Source organism: Phocoena sinus, chromosome 16, assembly GCF_008692025.1.
Source record: "Phocoena sinus isolate mPhoSin1 chromosome 16, mPhoSin1.pri, whole genome shotgun sequence".
In the NCBI taxonomy this organism is placed as follows: Eukaryota; Metazoa; Chordata; class Mammalia; order Artiodactyla; family Phocoenidae; genus Phocoena; species Phocoena sinus.
This window is the reverse complement of record NC_045778.1, coordinates 29,304,665-29,325,871: the sequence shown is the minus strand read 5'-3', so window position 1 is coordinate 29,325,871 and position 21,207 is coordinate 29,304,665. Positions and strand designations below refer to the sequence as shown.

General features: G+C 49.0%; 1 pseudogene; it reads right to left on the bottom strand.

The window, feature by feature from the left end:
• Positions 1 to 16,594: 16,594 nt before the first annotated feature.
• Positions 16,595 to 21,207, bottom strand: part of LOC116741280 — a 30,603-nt pseudogene continuing 25,990 nt past the window's right edge.

Sequence of the window (21,207 nt, the reverse complement as noted above, 5' to 3'; positions counted from 1 at the left end):
CACCGCTGAGTGGCACTGGGTTGGCGCGGGTGTGCAGTTGTGTGTCTCTAAACCGTGCAGAGCCCAGGCAGGGCTGAAGGCACGCAGCCTTTGCCCCAGTTGGCGTCTGTTCTTACACAGGCTCAGATCCTACTGGAAAGGCACAGCTGACTTTCAACTCCAGCCTTGAGGCCTTGGACAGATCTCGCCTGGGCCTCCAAGACAGTGCAGACGAGATGACCTCTGAGGCCCCCTCCCATGCTGACACCTGAGTTACGGGCGCGGAGTGGGACTTCCCTCCTGGCCTTGCAGAGCCTGAGCAAAACCCCAGCTCTGGGAGCCTCGTCACACGTGACTTTCTGAGACTGGAGGAGTCCTTGACACCTAATGCGTAGGAGCAGAAGCCGAAGGGGTCTGGACCGGGAGCACTGGCCCAAAGTCCTGGGCCTCTCTGGCCGGAACAAGGCTGAGGCTGACCAAAGTGGCTGGACAACTGGAGTTGGGGCTGGGAAGCTGAGCTGCCGCCCCTCTAGGGGTTGACAGGGCAGAGGGCCACCCTGGTCACGGATGCCAAGGACGGACGGAGAGAAATAACGAGGAATTGCTGGGTGGGGTGCAGAGCAAGCATGATCTCACAGCTGGGAGTGTGGCCGGCATGGGGGCGATCGTCTTCTTGCTGGGGATGGGGCTCTGAGGCCCGAGCCCGGACCGCCGGGCCTTCTCCCCTGCACCTTTCTGCTGCTCTTCTCCCTGTGGGCTTTCCTGGACCTTATTTCAATCATGCATGCTCTTTTTTTCATGTGCTCATACCTTCCAGAATGTTCTCTGGCTTCTGATGGTGTTCCCCTTCAGTTCTCCTTGCTATTATGAGTTTGTATCTTTTTTTCAACCGTGAAATGTGTCATACATACAAAAGAGCATATATTACGTATAAATATACGGTCTAAAGAATAATAAAATGGACAGCACGTCCACTGTTAAGGAACACTACCACTACTGTAGAAGCCATCTAACACCCAACAGTAGCTGAATTCTCCACCTTTTCCCCCAAAGTGAGCACTGTACTGACTTGTGGTTTATGATTCCTTGCTTTTTCTATTTTCACCCCCAGTGGAGGTGTTTTGAAACAATGTCGTGTGTGGTTTGAAAACACTGGGCCTCAAGCACACACTGAGCTGTGAGGGCACAGGGGCAGCGCTGCCACTGTTTGATGACATTCGCCAGACAATATAATGGGCTCTCTGGGGCAGGGCGAGCCTCCGCTTCCCTGGGAACTTTGAAGAGCCCTTTCCCCTTGGGGAAGTCAGTGAGCAGGGACTTGAATGAGTCCTGGGGCGTGTGGCCGTGCTGTGTCTGGCAGAAATATGGTCAGAGGGCGTGGACCGCTGACAGCAGTTTTCAGGCTCACCACAGCCATCCTCTGGATTTCAGCAGTAAGCCAAAGCTGAGCACGTCTGTGGGAGGAAATGCTGGTTCCTCTTGCTGATCTGGAGAGCAGGAAGGTCTCCAGCTCATGTCGATAAAAGCCTAGGAGAAATAAGACCCGGGGTCGGGATCACCTTAACGTTCTGTTCTTAGCTGAGCCCTATGAAACGAGCAGAGACTGGTGCTAACAGCTCTGGACATTTCTGTCTTGAGTCCCTGCTCCAGACCAGACTTCTTATCCTCTTGGTCTGGTGCCAGCCCTCATCCTGGTACCTCCTCTACTTTCCTGAGAATTTCCTGGGAGTTTTCTTGATTTCTTTCTTTGACTTTCCTCTCCTCTCTTTTGATGGATCTCCTGTTTCTTGTGCTGCTTGTGAGGAGAAAGGATTAACCCCTGATCCGAATTCTTTCTTCAGAGGAAGATGACTCCATTTACCTTCTCTTAGGATTGTTTTCTAGAGAAGTTCTGGATTAAGAAAAAGGCAAGGTCTGTATCCACCATGGTCTGATTGGTGCATCTGGGGTGGGAGGCCTGAGGGTCAAAGTAAACTAACAGATAAACTTGCTGTCGGGTTTCCTCCTCGTCCTCCCTCCTTTCTGGAGCTTCGTTATTTATATGTTGCACACCCTGGACAGAGTCCCTCAATTTTCTGACCTCCTATTGCATCATTTTTGTCATTTTGCTCTTTTTCGGAGGGGATTCACTCAGCTTTATCTTTCGAGCCTTTCTGTGAGTTGTTCAGCTTTTGCTATCCGGTTTTTTAATTCCCAAGAACTCTTCTGAATGTCATTTTTTTATATCATTCTATGCTTGTTTTCTTGGATATAATATCTTCTCACACCTGAAGACAGATATTTTTTCTTCTCACGTAATTCTAATTCCTCCAAGGTTTAAGGGTTTTTTTTTATTTGCTGGTGGCTTATTTATTTATTTTGTGGTCTGGGGGATACCAGGACTGGGGATACCTTGTCTTGTATATTAGCGCTTTAACCTCAGGTATCAGGTAATCCTTTTGTGTCAGCTAATGATTAATCATGGGCATTTAATTTAATGGTCCAGAACAAATGGGGAGGTGTGTAGTCTGAGTTTCTCTAGAGTGGCCTGGTTGGGCTGCTCACTGGGGAATCCTAGTGATGGTCTCCTTAGGTCTGTCTTCCGATTCCCCACAGGAGTCCTTCCACTCCTGATGGGATGGGTTGGCCTGGCAGCATCCCTGAGCCCACTGGGGAGGAAGGCAGGGAGACTCTTTGCATTCAGGATTCAGTATGGCAGCATCCAGTCCCTTAGTCCTTTTCTCGTCAGTATGGTACCAGTTCTCTGATCTGTGCCTGGTGTCCCTAGTCCGACAGGAATCCCTCTCTTACATTCTCCAGGCAAAAAAACCTCCCGGCTTCTTCAGCGTTGAGGCAATGCGGTAGCCTTGTAGCTTGGATTGAATCATGCCTGCCCAGATTATCCAGGGGCTCCCTTACTCTCTTTTTTAAATTTATTTATTTTTTGGCTGTGTTGGGTCTTCGTTGCTGTGCACACGGGCTTTCTCTAGTTGTGGCGAGCGGGGCTACTCTTCGTTGCGGTGTGCAGGCTTTTCATTGCAGTGGCTTCTCTTGTTGCGGAGCACGGGCTCTAGGCACACGGGCTTCAGTAGTTGTGGCATGCGGGCTCAGTAGTTGTGGCTCGTGGGCTCTAGAGCGCAAGCTCAGTAGTTGTGGCACACAGGCTTAGTTGCTCCGCGGCATGTGGGATCTTCCCGGACCAGGGCTGCAACCCATGTCCCTTGCATTGCCAGGCGGACTCTTTTTTTTTTTTTTTAAAGAAGATGTTTGGCGTAGAGTTTATTAATTAATTAATTTTTGCTGGGTTGGGTCTTCGTTTCTGTGCGAGGGCTTTGTCTAGTTGTGGCAAGCGGGGGTCACTCTTCATCGCGGTGCACAGGCCTCTCACTGTCGCGGCCCCTCTTGCTGCGGAGCACAGGCTCCAGACGCGCAGGCTCAGTAGTTGTGGCTCACAGGCCCAGTTGCTCCGCGGTATGTGGGATCCTCCCAGGCCAGGGCTCGAACCCATGTCCCCTGCATTGGCAGGCAGATTCTCAACCACTGCACCACCAGGGAAGCCCCCAGGCGGATTCTTAATCACTGCGCCACCAGGGAAGCCCAGCCCTTACTCTTAATGTTGACTGATCCGGGGCTTTAATCACATCTGCAAAATGCCTTCACGGTAACACACACAGCTCAGTGTTTAACTGAATAACAGGACTGTGGCCTTGTCAAACTGACACATCAAAAGAAACTGTCCCAGTGGGTTTACCGATAACTTACCTAACCAGTTCCCAACAAATGGGCATTCAGATTAAGTTTACTGTTGTTGTGTTTGTATATAGACTCACTTAACTTGATAGAAGCTTCTGTGTTGGGTTTATGGCTTACAGATAGGACATCAGGGCTTTGGGCAAGTTACAGGAGATTGCCTCAGCCCTTTCTTTTTGCCACGTTGCCTTTGGGATAAAAGCAGACTTGTGCTTAGTCTGGAGATGATCTTAGCTTCTCACAGATGCTACCTGCTCTGAGGAAGTTAACCATCTAAGAAGCTGCTTTATGCCTACTTATGTCAAAGATGGACAGAGATGCCCTAAGGACTAAGCGACTGTGGGACTAAGAAGAGGGGCTGGCCGGCCCAGACGCCCACATGCAGACTCGACTGGAGGGTTCTGTGGGGCCAGGCTGCCCCCGAGCACGTCATGGGGTGTGGCTGGCATCTGCCCTGCATCTCAGGACACACAATGAGAATGAACAGAATCAAACAAAACCTGCTTCGAGCCCAGCAACGGTGTGTGCTGGTGTTGGTTCTGCATGGAAATAAAAATGATAAATCTAAACTTGCAAGACATTTTGCTAGAAATGACAGTGGCTATTTTTGACCCACAGCTTATTTTTATTAAGATTATCTGCTAATAATTAGAGTGAAGCTAATATATGTTTAATTGGAGCATTTTACAAGTTTACATTTTCCTCGAAGGACAGTAAGTTGTTTTTACATTTTTGTGTTTGAAATACGTTAAATACTTCTGATAACATTTTATAATTTCTAAACAACTCCCTTGTTCCTAAAGACCAGCGTATTTTTTAAAGTTAGCTTTTGTGACATCCTGTGTCACCTCTTGTTTCTGTGTGTTGCAGGGTCTAGACTAAGCGAGTGACTCTCTAGGATGCTGCTGCTTGAGGTCATCTTCGTTTATGGGAAGTACAATTGTTTAAAACCAAAAATCTCAGAGTTGAATCTGAAAGGCGTGTGTCTGTACACGAAGGTCCTTGTTTCAGGTCACAGCCCAGGTAATTGGCCCTTAAAAATGCAGAACATGGGATGGAAGCCCATCAGAAGAGCTTCTCTGGGTCCCTCGCAGGCTGCACACTCGTTTCCCCTACAGTCCAAGGTTGAGGGCCCAGGGATTGGGGAACTCTAGACTATTGGCCTCCGTGCCAGAGCAGTGCTTCATCCTTCAGTCCTGTAATAGCAGGCTTGACCTCCTATGGGTTATATGGGCTATATGACGCTCTTGACGCTGCTGGTATCCCCAAGAGGTCAGGCATTACTGCTTACCATCCGACGACCCAGTCAGCAAGAGGCGGAGCGACAGCCTTAGCGTCTCATGCCCGTCTCTGGGGTCCCCCATTTTAGCCGCGGCTCGCGCCGGTCTCTGGAGCTCTTTGAAGCAGCATTCTTAATCCCCTCTCCGTGCGCACCAGGAAACAGAGGGAAGAAAAAGTCTCTTGCCTCTTCGGCAGGTCCAGACTTTCCCCCGGACTCCTTCCCGGCTAGCCGTGGCGCACTAACCCGCTGCAGGTTGTGTTCATGCCGCCAACCCCAGTCCTCTCCCTGCGCTCCGACTGAAGCCCGAGCCTCAACTCCCAGTCCCGCCCGCCCCGGCGGGGAAGCAGACAAGCCTCTCAGGCTGGTGAGTGCCGGTCGGCCCTGATCCTCTGTGCTGGAATCTCTCCGGTTTGCCCTCCGCAGCCCTGTTGCTCTGCTCTCCTCCGCGGCTGCGAAGCTTCCCACCTCCGCCACCCGCAGTCTCCGCCTGCGAAGGGGCTTCCTAGTGTGTGGACACTTTTCCTCCTTCACAGCTCCCTCCCGCTGGTGCAGGACCCGTCCCTATCCTTTTGCCTCTGTTTATTCTTTTTTCTTTTTGCCCTACCCAGGTACGTGGGGAGTTTCTTGCCTTTTGGGAGGTCTGAGGTGTTCTGCCAGCGTTCAGTAGGTGTTCTGTAGGAGTTGTTCCACATGTAGCTGTATTTCTGGTGTATCTGTGGGGAGGAAGGTGAATCTCTGCGTCTTACTCTTCCGCCATCTTCCCGGAAGTTCCTGTGCTCCTTATGAGGCCAGGTGCGGGCTCCCTATCACTTGTCAGTCCTTCCACCCCTCGACAAAGATAAGTGTAGGAGAGGTGAGATCCTTGGTAAGGGCAAGTGAGTCTCTCTGATCTCTAGGTATCCAGTCAGAAGCTCTCCTAGTTGTACGGCACAGCCATGGGCAACTAGATGGATGAAGAGCTAAGATGTCCTGAGGAAGCAGTAATAATAGCAATGAAGGCAGTTATGTGGGCCTTATCATGTGCCAGGTACTTCCCTAAGTAGTTCATATGTATTCATTTCCAACCCTATTTGGTAGGTACTATTATCCCCATTTACAGATGAGGAAACTGAGGCACACAGAAGCTGAGAAACTTGCTTAAGGTCATACACTGACCAGTGGCAGTGCCAGAGTCTGTGTTCTTAACGTCTCTTTTGGAACACCTGCCAGGCAATTGAGAAGGTGGTCATTCCCAACCCAGACCTGGGTGCCTGGGCCAGGCCCGGGAGGAGGTCCCGAGAAGTCGGTGGTTGTGCTAATCCAGCAAAGGACAAAGCTTGGCCAAGGGAAGTGGGAGCCAGAGGAAACAGCAACCAAGCAGGAGCGGGAGGCTGTCCTCAAACTCAGCTGGTCCTGCTCCAAAGTCATGCTTAACTGTGGGGCATGTGATCCCCCGGGGCAGTTCTCTGCTGGCTGGCTGATGCCATGGCTGGAGGCCTGAGATAGCCAGCCTTGCCAATGTCCACTTCCAACACGGAAGCAGGCTCGGCATTGGTCATTAGGGAAGGGCCAGAGAGGCTGTGACCCCATGCCCTGGTCATTGTGGCCCAATCTGCGGACAGAAGTATCTGTTCAGTTAGGACAGTGACACCAGTACTTAAAATGTCATCTCACGAGAGGACCTCAGCTTTTGAAACTTGCCAAGCTTGATGGCCTCTTCCCTCCCACTCCTCTGGCCCTCGCCCCCCGTGGACAATTAGGAAGTAGAGGTGATCCATTTCCAGAGTGGACACCATTGACTGTGAAAAAGGTAGGCTCCTTAAAATTCCTTTTAAGGAATTATTTTCAAGAAATTCTTTTTTTAAGAATTTAACTAGAAGGGACTGCTAGAAATATACCGTCAGTTACCTAGTGGAGTATATGTATTTTTCAAATGTTTTATCAACAAAGCTGCAATTTTCAGGTGACCTGCTACTGCTGTGTGTAGGTAGGAGCCCAAGTTAGGATCTTTGCTTGGGGGAAAACCTCCCAAGAAGCCCCTCTTAGCTGTGTCCATGTGAGATCAGTGGCAGCCTTGCCTCCGAGTGTATAAAAGGTCTCGAACAAAACTTCCAAGCTTCCAGGGACCAGGTGGTTCAATATGCATTCCTCTGGGGAGGCAAGTTACTTGGATTTGCCCTTAGCCTTAAGCCTCTGCAGCAGAAAGTCACTGTGAAGAAAGGCTCTCCAGGGAGATGATGTCATGGTGAGGGCTCTGGCTGGCCCCAAGGACAAGCTGAGGACACGACAGAGCCGCTGAGGGTACATGGGATCTTGGTATCTGCTTGTGACCTTGGTGGAGATCTGAACCGTCAGGAACACCATCTTATTTGTGGGCAAGAGAGTGTCTTACTGTTCGGGGTCAGTGGTCAGAGGCAACAGTGTATAGAAGCAGCAGAAGTCATGGAAGCTAAAAATGGCAGCTGATTCCTGATTCTCGCCCCCAGGAAGCTGGGGAAAACAGGCTGAGCAACCTCGGGATTCGTGGGCGACTTTAGGGTGATAGTTGGAAGAGATCCTGGGCAGACCTACAATCTGGAAAGCAAAAGGTCAGGCGTAGGTCTACATAAAAATGCTACAATAAGATGTACTGCCACCCTGGTTTCATAGAGCAAGCCAAATGCTCACACAGAGGTAAGAGATAGGTTCCCCGAGTCCCTGGGCTATCCTCTGAAGACTTTGCACGGTTCAGCCCTACAGCAAACCCTGATGATGAATCCTAAGACTTTTTAGGGAGACATGATGCTGGGCTTCAAACATCTGAAGGACCATTAGAAACCGGGCCCAAGGAGAGAAGTTCCCAGAGGGAGAGGAGGAGAGGAGATTTCTGCTCAGTGTGGGAAGAGCTTCCCGGCCACCACACCTGTTTCATGGTGCAGCGCAGCGCTGAGACCCCAGGCCGGGTGATGGCTGGCCTGTGAATCAGCTAGGCCACGTGTTTCCCAATACTGCCGGCCTCACCCTGGGCCCATTCCTGGCTGGGTTTTCAGGTTGCCACTCCCAACCTATACACAAAAGTAGTCTGGGGAATCACAATAGCTCCAGACCCCATTCCCCAGATGTTCCTCCATGACTCCTTTCAGGTGGAAGGACCCCATGTCCAGGATGACATGGGACCCTTCTGTCTGCTCTCTGGGCTCCCCAGTCCCCAGGGCAGGACTGCTTCCATCAAAGGAAACCCAAGATGAGGCAGACTTCAAATTCTCTCCTGCATTGATTCTTGGGAATGCATGTTTGGGTCCCTGAAGATAAACCCTGTTGGGAGAGGCTGAGAACACAGCCTAGGATGACCAGTTAGTGCCTACTTCTTAAAAATGACTTAAAGAAGTCTTAATGACACTCCTTGGAAGTAAGAGAAAAGCAGCAAAGAGGATTGTTGGTATGTTTCCACCTGAGGCTGCCTTCTAGAGAGAGACTCAAAGAATGACTGACACCTGCTGTCTTGGCTGCCTTAATAAGCCTGACTAAACTACTTGTATGAAATTAGTGGGAATTCTGACCTAGCTTAAGGTATGTATATTGAGTAAATCATTTGAATTTTCTCTTTTGTATGAAGCATTGGAATATTGCTGAAAACAGACATCCCTTGTAGATGCCAGAACTTATTCCTTCTTTCACGCCAAGGGAGTTGGTGTTAAAAAGGGTTCTGCCTCTGAATCACTGTGACCTTGATAAAGTCACCCCAGTTCTTTGGGTCTCGGTTTTCCCATCTGTAAAAATAGAGTTTGGGGAAAGGGAACATGGAAGACTCCCCCTAAGTGAGCAGTCAGCCTCGTGAGGAGTCCTTGACGATGTGGAGTCTGGGGAGGAGCCCGTCGCCAAACTGATGCCGATTGCCCACCGGCTCAGGGGCTGCTCGCCCTTCGGATAGGGTGGCTGGCACTCTGTGTGATGGTAGTGATGCCTGTTGGCCTGGACTGAGATGGGTTGAGTTGGGGTCATGGAGAAAGTCGCTCGGCGTTGAGCTGGGTCTCAGAATACGGTCTGCCTGTAGCAGCTGCACTCTGACTAGGGCTGGGCCTCCCTCCTGCATCCCTTGTGCTTGGCTCCAGAGCCTTAGAGCAGAGCTGGCACTCCACTCTCTCCCTTCCCAAGGCCTTATTGCAGTAGGAGCGAGTCTTCCACTTCACTGGCTAATTTCCTCCTAAGGTCCAGTGGGCTGAATGAGAGTCTGATTATGACTCCTACACTTTTTCACGACTTAAGGCACAATTTTGTGAAAATAAAAGCACTTCCCTGCCCAAGTTATACTGACTGGCAAAAAATTATTTCTGATCCATGATACATTTTGAGTTAAACATTACCCCTCTGAACTTATAACAATATGGCCTGAGTGAGCTTCAATTTCTGATTCTTTTTGAAATTGGATTTTTTTTTAAATCACAGAGATAATATATGCTTACTGTGGAGCATTCAAATAACACAAAAGAGTATAGTGTGAAGAAGCAAAGCCTCCCTTTGTTTCCAGAACCTTCCAGGACGGCTGGGCCCGTAAGCCATGGCCGCTGAGCCTGCGCGTCCGGAGCCTGTGCTCCGCAACGGGAGAGGCTGCAACAGTGAGAGGCCCGCGTACCGCAAAAAAAAAAAAAGCTTTTATCAGAACGCCGATATAAAAATTATATGTGCCTCTGATATAGAAAAAAGGAGAAATTGTCATTTAATGGGGTTTTTGTGACATTGCCATTCCATGTCCTAAAGCGCTATGTGATGCTCTTACCATCCCTCTTTGATGTCTCCCTCTGTACCCCCTGCTGGTTAAGTGGCAGAGCCTCCAGGTCTCATTCTCTGATGTCCGGACCCCGCCTGGAACACCTGTCCCTTCACACTATTTCCAGAGCACCTCACCCCTTATCTCTGTGATGGCTAGTGACGGTTCAGATCTGTTTGAATTTTTTTATACCATTACTTTAATTAAAAAAAAAAAGCTTAGGATCCCTAGTTTATATCATAGTTGAGAATATTTACAACACCTCATTTGTATAAAGATTCTTTACCTAGCAACCTCAGTTGTCTGAAACAGTCAAAAAAAGGAAAAGGAAAAAAGCAGTGAAAACAGATGCCAAAAGCCCATGCACTAAACTTCATGACACTGCATTAAAAAATCCCACACCCTTCTAGGCAGAAGTGTGTTTGAAATAGGCCTTGACCTGTGGGCAATAGCATCTAGTAAAATGACAGGAAATGAGAAGAAGTGTCTGGGGGTGACTGTCAGAAGCCCAGCTCTCTAGACTGTTCCATCTCTTAGACAGCCTGTCTTCCACGCTGGGCTGGGTGGACCGGGTTGTTATTTATCGCCTAAATCCACATTGCCTCTTTCATCCAGAGACCCACTCAGCCCTGGTTGATGGTGCAGATTTGAATTAGAGAATCCTTCCTTGTCATGTCCCACCCTCCCCGGTTCCTAAACTGGCCCTTCCAAGTGCCAGTCAGTGCTCTTATTCATTGAACACCTGCATGTGCTGGGCACAGGGGAACAAAGGTGAATAAGACATGGTCCCTGTCCCGAGGAGCTCGCAGCCTTGTGGGGAGAGAGGCCTGCCACGCAGCTATGCGTGGATGCCTGAGTGCCGTGGTAGAGCTCTGTTGAGGATTGTTCCAATTCAGGGATTTTCCAGCTGTCCTGTTTATGCTGGACATGGGACAAGGGCCCTAGGCCATGATGGCTCCTACAGGCAGGATCCTTGAGTGCTTCTGGGCAGAGGTTCTGTCACAAGATGAGTGATAAGCAGGAGATGGGGTGGGCAGCTCCTGGAACCAAGGGCCTGTGAGGCAGTGGGCAAGTGTTGTAGCCCATCTCTGCAGAGAGAGCCCCTCCTTGCCAGCATTATTTGAGGTGCTGGGGGGCCATGGTAGTTGAAAGAATACAGAAATGGGGCAGGATGATGGATTGCTTGTCCGGGGAAAGGGATTCCTGTGAGTTGGGTGAGTTTTGGTCAAATATAATGAGCCATTAAGAATAGTAAGAACTCGAGAAGAAGAGCCCAAGGGCCCATGCTTAACCCCAACAGACATTCTCTACAGAAAGATGAGATCTAATTTCTTGCTCAAAAATGTGCCCGTGGCCCTTTGGCAGAGATTGGCTGTGGGGTTTGGAACACATAGCCATACGCATACCACTCCTACAAAGCAGGAAGGTAGTTTAGATGCCAGCATTTGGGGTTGACTCTTGGGGTTTTGTTTTCGGTTTCTTTTGGTTGGCAAACAATATTCTTTTTTTTTTTTTTTTTTGGCTGCGTTGGGTCTTCGTTGCTGCGTGCGGGCTTTCTGTAGTTGGGGGCGAGCGCGGGCTACTCTTCATTGCGATGCCACGGGCTTCTCATTGCGGTGGCTTCTCTTGTTGCAGAGCACGGGCTCTAGGCGCGCGGGCTCCAGTAGTTGTGGCGTGTGGGCTCAGCAGTGGTGGCTTGCGGGTTCTAGAGCGCAGGCTCAGTAGTTGTGGAGCACGGGCTTAGTTGCTCTGCGGCATGTGGGATCTTCCTGGACCAGGGCTTGAACCTTTGTCCCCTGCATCGGCAGGTGGGTTCTTAACCACTGCGCCACCAGGTAAGGCTGGCAAACGATATTCTAAGGACAAAGAATTGGAATGGCTGTAAGGAAAGGTTTTCTAATAGAAATGTTTGAAAATGGTGCAGGATTCCTTGAGAGGTACTGAGCTTTCTATCCCTGTAGGGATTTAGGTGTAGTCAAACAGTGGATGGGAAGAGTAGGGCAATTAATAAGTTTGAGCTTCCCCACCAAACTTAGATCTAAAATTAAAATCCTATATACAGCCTTGAGAGGACACTCTAATTTCCCTACTGTTAGAAAGGATTCCTTTTCAGGATTAAGCATGGGAAGCAAACACATTGTTGAGATAATAAAGGATTCTCTACCTGACATGCAGGAGACTTCTTGTTCTAGGAGTTACTTCCTAAAATAACCAACTTGGAATATTTGTTCCTCTAGTAAAGTATTATCCTTATCAAATAATATTTATAAATAAAAAGTGCTGTGCTTGCTGTTACATAGAAAGGAATATCTGCCTTCTAGAAGCTTGTGTTTTGAAACAAACTTTTTTGAAGACTGGAAATGTTTTCTCTTTTTTTGCAAATTCAAATGTGTACCAGAAAGCTACTTTTGGACTTGGGCTTCTGAGAGACTGAGCGTGTGGCCCTCACCCCGGTGAGGGTTCTCTCTTCTCCTTCTCCTACCTGCCTGCCTTCAACGTGGACTACAGAGCTGGGAAACTGAAGGTTACACTGGGCTGGGGGAGCGGGTGTCACTCCATTGCTTCTGGATGGACCTTTCTCTGTTGCCTGGGTAACGCATCATCCAGCTGACATTTTGATGGAGCACCGAACTATGCCAGCCTCTCTTCCGAGCACTCAGGAGGCAAGGGCCCTGGCTTTACGATCCTGGAAGCTGTCTGAGGCTGGTGATGCCAAAGGGTCCATCACCATACACAGAGTCGTGGTGGACACTTAGCCAATCCATGGCATTTTTCTCTTGAGGTTGGGGAAGAGTATCTTCAGATAAAACTTCAGTTTAGTTTGCCTAATCAGGAGATTAGGAGGAATGCAGAAAACAACCAGATGCCTAGTTGAATGCATCTGCCTTTCTCCTCTAGGTCTGAGACATGTATCAGGAGCTGAATAGGGCCTCAACCCAGATCCAAGTCTTGGGGCAGGATATGGAGCTACTGACATTTGTATAAAAGGATCTGAGATCCAATCTGGGCAAGACCCATCGAAGAGAAGGAGAAATTGTAAGGGAAAGGGGGTTGTCTTTTGAGAGTGGAGTTCAGATATCCCTGGCAATGCCCCTGCACCCTAAAGAGTGAGTGGAATAGCATCAGCCAGCAGAGGTCTGGATACCATTGTGAACAGCAACGTCTGTGAGACTGAAATCCATAGAGAGAGGAAGGAGAATTTAAGATGGGTAGATGGGACGTCTTCGGGCAGAGGGGGCTTTTAGCTTTCTTTTGCTTTGTACAAGAAAGTCACTTGAGGCACTCAATGAACCTTCACTGAGGGGAGTCGAGGCAACCGGCTTTGTGCTCGGGTGGAAGGAGCTAGGATACAAAGATGAACAAGGCGAAGTCTGCCCGAGCGCATTGGTGAGGCAGGCATTACAAAACATGGAAAAATGGCTACACTCGAGCCCTGTGAGAGAGAAACTTGCAGAGAAAGCCTAGCAAAGCCTCACATTTAAGCTCAAACTTAAACACAGTCAAATTGGCCAGGCAGAGTGGGGATGGGCCAGTGGAACGGCTGGTACACAGATCTGTTCTCATGGAGGAGCAAGGTGCCTTGAAGAATTATGTCTAGAGAGCTGGAACCAAGGGCCCAGGAGAGAGGGGAAGAGAGGGATAGACATAGGGACAAGATTTGGAAGTGCATTCCATAGGCTATCATTTGGAAAACTACTGCAGTTTTAAAATGAGCATGGCAGGATCAGATTTTTTGGGGGGGCGTGTCTTCCCAATGGATTAGAGATGAGTGACGCTGGGTCAGAGGGAGGAACTAGTTAGGAAGCCACTGGTAAGACAAGAATAAATTGAGTGTTCCTAATGATGACACCTCGGTGATGAATCTATTTAGAAATGCAATGTCTTATGGGTTCGGGGTGGCTGGCAAACTTTTTCTTCCTTCCCTGTGGTTTCCTGGCAGTTCTAACTTTCTGACCTTTTTTCTTCCCTTATTTTCTCTTAGTTTTTCCTGATACATAAGCGTTAAAAACAAAGATTTTCGGGCTTCCCTGGTGGCGCAGTGGTTGGGGGTCCGCCTGCCAATGCGGGGGGCACGGGTTCGTGCCCCGGTCCGGGGGGATCCCGCGTGCCGCGGGGCAGCTGGGCCCGTGGGCCGTGGCTGCTGGGCCTGCGCGTCTGGAGCCTGTGTTCCGCGGTGGGAGAGGCCACGGTGGTGAGAGGCCTGCAGAGGAAAGGAAAAAAGAAAAAAAGGGGGGGAAAAAACCCCAAAAAACCAAAGAATTTTCCTCTGAGAAATCCTGCTTTCAACCCATTTAAATATATAGTGATTCTACTCTCAGAGTAGCTGCTCATTATAGTCTTGAGGAGAGACTTTTAGACTTCTGTTTTTTTGTCATGTATCTTGTTTTAGTGTTGTTGAGACTTCAATTATTTATGACTAGGTCTGTAATCATAGCCTCAAAAGATTGTTGCATTTTGGAATTTGCGATTTTCTGTGGTCTGATATTTAGTTCTTGAGTCCTTTTTAACAGTATTGCGTGCATATGGTCAAAACCCAAACATTCTGAAGAACATCCGGTTCAGATATGCCTCCCTTGCTCACTCGGGACTCAGCCCCCAGTCCTGTCCCCTTCCCCAGAGGCCGCCATGTCTCAATGAGAACTGCTTATGTTTCCAGGGAATTCTTCAAGAGAGAGTACATGCAGATGTGTGCCCGAATTCCTTGGTTACCTAACTGGTGTTTTTGTTTGTTTCGGTTCCTGATGTCTATCCTGCCTTCACACCTGAGTGGGCCCTCTGGGCCCCGGGCTCCAGGAGGTCAGACAAAGGCAAACTCCTTCTTGGGAGATAGGAAGTGGTGGTTGGAAGAGGTCAGGTAGACTTCCCAGCTAAAGTGTGTTTGAAATAGGCCTTGACCTGTGGGCATAGCATCTAGTAAAATGATAGGAAATGAGAAGAAGTGTCTGGGGGTGACTGTCAGAAGCCCAGCTCTCTAGACTGTTCCATCTCTTAGACAGCCTGTCTTCACGCTGGGCTGGGTGGACCGGGTTGTTATTTATCGCCTAAATCCACATTGCCTCTTCCATCCAGAGACCCACTCAGCTCTGGTTGATGGTGCAGATTTGGATTAGAGAATCCTTCCTTGTCATGTCCCACCCTCCCCGGTTCCTAACTGGCCCTTCCAAGTGCCAGTCAGTGCTCTTTTTCATTGAACACCTGCATGTGCTGGGCACAGGGGAACAAAGGTGAATAAGACATGGTCCCTGTCCCGAGGAGCTCGCAGCCTTGTGGGGAGAGAGGCCTGCCACGCAGCTATGCATGGATGCCTGAGTGCCGTGGTAGAGCTCTGTTGAGGATTGTTCCAATTCAGGGATTTTCCAGCTGTCCTGTTTATGCTGGACATGGGACAAGGGCCCTAGGGCCACGATGGCTCCTACAGGCAGGATCCCTGAGTGCTTCTGGGCAGAGGTTCTGTCACAAGATGAGTGACAAGCAGGAGATAGGCAGTGGGCAAGTGTTGTAGCCCATCTCTGCAGAGAGAGCTCCTCCTTGCCAGCATTATTTGAGCTGGTGGGGGCCATGGTAGTTGAAAGAAGGTAGAAATGGGGCAAGGTGGTGAATTGCTTGTCTGGGGAAAGGGATTCCTGTGAGTTGAGTGAATTTTGGTCAAAGACACCCCTTCGAGACAGGTCATTCTGCTGTGATGCCCTAGTCGGTGCGGGGGGGGGGGGGGTGTCTCCCAAGGGCTCACCGGCCTTATTGGTTTGTGTCTTTTCTTCTCTTTTTAAAAGTCACTTTTGGGACCCCAAAGGACAAGGACCATCAAAAGGGGACACTGACTGTGATGACAGAAAATTACTTCCATCTGACTGAGCCAGTTTTAGAAGTTTTCACAGGGAAGCTGGATGACAAATGAGACAAGTGAGAAGGGTTTGCTGCACCAACAGTGAGGCTGGGCGGGAGGGGTAGTGAGGGGAGTGCAGTGCAGGTAGAAAGGCCAGGAGGGCCAGGGCGTTGATGGGGTCAGGAAGGAGCCCAGCTTTAAGGATGGTGGGACAAAAGCATGTAGAAGGGAGAAAGTGGGATAATTAACGGTGACAGACAGAAATGTGGCGTTTTCCCTAGGAGTCGAAGAATTTCACGGTGATGAGTGAGGGGACTTATACAATCACATTTGTGTTTCAGAAAAGCTCATGCCAGTTAGAGCTAATGTTTGTCTGTTTCAGAACTCAAAATGCTCCTTCCTGGAACTCCCTGCTTCCTCCCTTCTCTTCCTGGCCTCCATATCTGTAAACATTGTTTTGAAAGGCTACACACAGTGTGCTGTTTGGGCTCAAGGGGTCAAGTCCAGCGGCAGGAGAAACATCACTTCAGAGACTCCACAGGAGACAAGGTATGATAGTAACAGAAGAGACGGCGTCCGTGGTGCCCCTTCAAGGTTGGGGTGGCAGCCGGGGCAGGCACTCTGCCATTAGCATTGGGAGTGGGAAGAGGCCTTGAACCTGAGCTGATACCGCCTAACTGCATTTCAACTCCTTCAGGCTGTCACTTTCTAGAGGCCCTGTGCTCTGGGCTTCGCTCTCCAAGCACATAGCATCATCAGCTCAGTCATGGCAAAAACCTTCATGGAAACCACAGTGGATCAGGGTGGGAAAAGGCTGCATGGGAAAAACAGTTGGTATCATAGGGTAACTTGTAGCTGACAAGTGTGGGGAGAAAACATAAGCCAAGGGGTGGGGACCTGTGAGCCCTGAGAAGGGGTACTGCCATCAGTGCCATGCCCATTTCGGGGTCTCGGTGGCTGTGGGTAGAGGGTTCAGAGCCTGCCCCATCTCAGGGCTCTCTCTTCTCCTCCTGGCTGCCTTGAACGTGGGCTTGCAGAGTCGGGGATTTGTAGGTTATGCTGGGCCGGGGGAGCGGCTGTCACTCCATTGCCTCTGGACGGACCCTGCTGTGTTGTCGCCCAGGTCATACATCCTCCAGGTGGCTTTCTGATGGAGCGCTGACAGTGTGCCAGGGTCTTTTCTAAGAGCTGAAGATACAAGGGCCCATGAATCAGACACGAGCCTGCCCTTGAGTCGCTGACAGCTCCCTGATGATCCCAATGCCAGGAGGATTCATCACCCTCACACAGAGAGTCATGGGGAACGCTCAGCCTCTGTCGAGACCTGAATGTGCACTTCATTTAGAGATGAGCTCCCAGCAACAACAGGCCTTTTACAGAGCATCACTGTCATCTTCTGTAAGCTTGAGATTGCAGACAAATGTATATGTTATTTCTGGAATCACTCAGTGTAGTTTAAAATGATGCATGGGAATTAGCAAGGATTTAGTGGTTACTCTCAGGGAGGGAGGGAATAGACTAGAGGAGGGGCACACAGTTCTTAATTCTGCTGCATAACAGGAGCAGTTGGTACCCCACAGCAGGGGCATCTTGTAGCTGAAAAAAGTGGGGGAAGGTATAAGCCAAGGGGTAGATTGTTTCTTTCAGTGTATTACCGCCTGGGCTATGAGCTCATCTTTAACAGGGCTTTATCTGTGGGATCCTTGTGAGGCCTAGCTTGTGGGTGGGTCCTGTACAGAGAGATTTCATTTGCTTCTGCCGGGTAACCTAGGGACATCATCGGTTCAGTGTCAATTTTTTGAGTTCCCCAAATATGAGGGGAGTGTGTATTTCAACTCCAAAGTCTGAGTCCTAGACCTTGGTTAAGAATTCTCTGGGGACTGTCTTCCCGTGTGAACTTTTCTAATTTCCCCTTTATCTGAGAGTAAGTATTGCTTTTCGAGAGTCCCAATTTTCTGTGTCTGTGTGAGGAGGGTCTTGGTCCCAGCACACCCTGGCAAGGCCAGAGGCTCTGTCTCCTCTCCCTGCATGGGCACTGAAGGTCAAGCTTCCTAAAACACAGCCCTTCCTACCACATTCTCCCACCTTAGGCAGCTACGTACGGCAGCTGCTTATGGTCAGCGCTCTGGAATTCTGTTCCCTTGGTGCTCCAGCCCCTGGGGGTGTTTCCCTTACCTTCTTGCACGCTCAGCTATGCATTAAAATTAAGTTTTCTAAATTACACCCAACATTTTCTAGGTGTTTTGTTACAGAAAGCTCTTCTGGTTATCGTGTTTGCCCTCACGTCAGAATAGAAGCCTCATGGGCACCGGCACCTTACTTTAAAAAAAAAAAAAAAGATCTGAACCATAAGAGTAAAATAGTTGGGTCTGCTAGAGTTAGGTAGGGGTGTGTGGGCATTCATACTCAGTATTTTTCAGTTTGTTAAAACATTTCCTACTTAGTAAACAAAGGGATCCTACTTCATATCGAAGGCCCCTTTCTGTTTCCAATTAGGAAGAGCTTTAAGTCTGTGAGCAAGTTTCCCCCTGCAGCAGGAACGGTAGGATTCTTTGGTGTGAGCAGTGTTTCAAGGCTCAGGACAAGAAGCTTGGCTTTGTGGATACAGGGCAATAGAAGTTACAGGCAAAGTCGCTGGGACCTTAGCCCCTTATCTCTGGCTGAAGGCATGGGAGCTGATTCAGCACGCATCACCGGGTATACATTCAACTGTCCAAGAAGTAACCAGCTCTTCTTGTCATATGGGCCATCTCTCCATCAATATGGGGTATGACCACTTGGGGAAATGACGGCAAAGCCTCATCCTACTCGCAGCCTCAGCATCAGATTGTACCCTGGTGGCCAGGTGGGAATAAGTGGGAAAATTAATTTGATTGCTACTTCCTTCCTTCTTCTGATCCCTCCTGTCTTCACTTTATTCAGGGCAGGTAAATAAAACTCCTAAAGAGACTAAAGGTATCCAAGGAGACACAGAGTCAGGATAGTGAGATGTGGCATCTCTGGGAATACTACCATCTCTCAGGTATGTTTGGGAGGTCTTCAGTGAATCGTTTTTTTTTCTTAAAACTGTGAGGACACACTGCTTGACTAGCAATTAAGAGGAAAATCAAGCCCTGTTGATTTCAGATTGCCCTCTAAAGTGGCTACTTTTAAATGTATGTGTTATACACATTCACATAAAAAGTTCAGGAAAGGGTATCGTGAACCAAGGAAATTGAAACACATACTTCAGTGATAGAAGTTAAACAAAAAAACCATGTAGAAGATCATCTCTATTCATTTTAAATCACTGCAAAAACAGCTCTGGTGAGCTCACTGCTAAGAAAACGTCTTCAAGGTTGAATTTGGGAGTTTCAATTCACTTAAATATCTTGGAATTGTTGCCCATTCCTCCTGGGACCTTGTTGCTCCTGTCTGCCCACCTCTGGTCCTCGTTACCCCTTCTTCGTTTCCCATGTTTTCTTCTCGGTGAAGCCTTTCCAGACAGAGGGAGCTTCATGTGGAAAGTCAGGAGAGCTTCCCTGTGGTCTCACGTCACCTTCCTAGGGGACGTCTTCTGTATTTTAACACAGCTGCCATTGGGAAGACTGTTTCCTCCTCCTGGTAGCTGAGGTTTTGGGGTTGAAGACGATTTCCCAAATATCAGGTTGCTTTCTAGCAGATGGCAATTGGCAGTTATCTCTTAGGGCCAGGTCTGCCCTCCCCCTCCTTCCATTCCACTGAAGCCAGCCCCTCAAATCACTTAGGACTCAGATCCAGTCCCACCTTCTCCAGGGTCCAGGAGCGTTGCCCCCAGCTGTGCCTCCTCTCATAGGGATTTCACCATTCTGAGAAGTGGCATCGCTTTTATTGTCTGCACCACTCATTTTACTCAAGGGACCCTTGACCGGAGGACAGTTGTGGCCTCTGGGAACAGTGTTCTCTTCAGACAAGTCTGCCATTTGGGGAGGAACATGAGTAGAGTGGAGGAGAAGTAAGGGGATATCCACATGACAGCGAGTCACTCGAGCAGAATACTTTCTAGAGAACAACACAGTGACAAATGTCACAGCCAGCCCCCCACCCGCACCTCCGGGTTGCTCATTTGTAGACACAACAGACCCTGCCTTACTCAACTAGTTTCACCTCTGTCTCTTCTCTCTTGAGATCCTGAATTTAATTCTTCAGAGGGAGGGAACACTTTCATCTTTTACATTCCTTTGACACCTAACACAGGGTTGGGTGTGCCAGAGGTTACCAACAAATGCGTCCTGAATGAATGAATCAATGAATGAATGAATGAGAGCTCTGAGTACCAACGGAGACCTATATTCCTCAATTCCCAGGCATCAGGTGACCATCTCAACATCCATAGTTTTTTTTTAATCACCTCAAATCCAGGATGTCTCAAATTCTCCTCTTCTGTTTTTCTCCTTCGAATCTGCCCTCCTTCCTTTCCCAGAAGAACCCTGAATAATTTTGGAATGCTTCCTCTCTTGGTACCTAAATCACCAAAACGCATCGAGTTGATTATTTTCTTCTGCTTCCATACAGCCACAGCCTAGGTTCAGGCTCTTATCATGCAAGCCTGGACTCTTGTAAAAAGGTTTCGGTTTCATTGCCTTGTACAATTCAACTGGGCTAATCTTCCTAAAACATTTCTTTATTCAAGTCACTCAACCACATTTAAAAAATAAAAACATTGACGGCTCCCATAACCAGTGAAATACCATTCAGATGCCTTAGCCTGCACTCAAGGCCTCCCCAGTCTGACTAGCTGGTTCCTAGCGTCTCTCTCTCTACCTGTACTTCGCAGAAGTTCCTTCCTGTCTGGCTGCACTGGTTTGCTCACTGGCTCCCCCAGCAGGTTTCTGGCATTCTTACATCTCTTTCTTACATCTCATCCTGCCACACCGCCCTTTTTGTTGGGTCTTTCCAAAGGCTGCCCGGTCAAGGCTCAGCAAATTCAGGTCCCATCTCTTTAACCCCTTTAGCGCCAGTCACTTGCTAAGACCACAGGCTATTTACCCTTGAAGTTTTTGAAGCTTAACCTTCAGGACCCCACACTCCCAAGCTCTGGGCCTTATTTTATATTTGTAATCTTACGTTTTCTTAGAGAAGATCTCCCAATTTTATAAACTTCCAGCCTCCACCAAACCCACACCCATCTCTGCTCCTGACCATGGGAAACTCATTTGCTGTGTAACTGATCACAGCAAATGATTAACTGTGGGGCTGAGTTTGCTTACAAGTGTCTTATTACAATAGGACTGGAACTTCTGGAAGCTAAGAGCTCACAGTCTCCTATTTCTTCTACTTCCCTTTGGATCAAAGCCCCAAGAGTGTGTTGACATGTATTTTGTGCAAAATTTAAGAGCTCCTGGATGGAGCAGAGACATGGACGATTTTGCCCTTGGCAACAAGGGACATATTGTTGGGAAGATTAAGTACACATGATTATGAAAGGAGGAGGGAAGGTAAGTACCATAAGAGAACTACACATAGCGCACTCCTGGGCCTGGTGTTGTACCTGCAGTATCCCCACATCCCAGCAGGGCATCCTGGATATGCTGGGTGGGGGCAGATCAGCAGCCAGGCCTCAAGACTGACAGTAAGGTAGTCGGGGGAGGCTGAGCTTCTTCCTGGTGCTGGGCCCACCACCCTCCAACCCTGGACCCCTCCACAGTA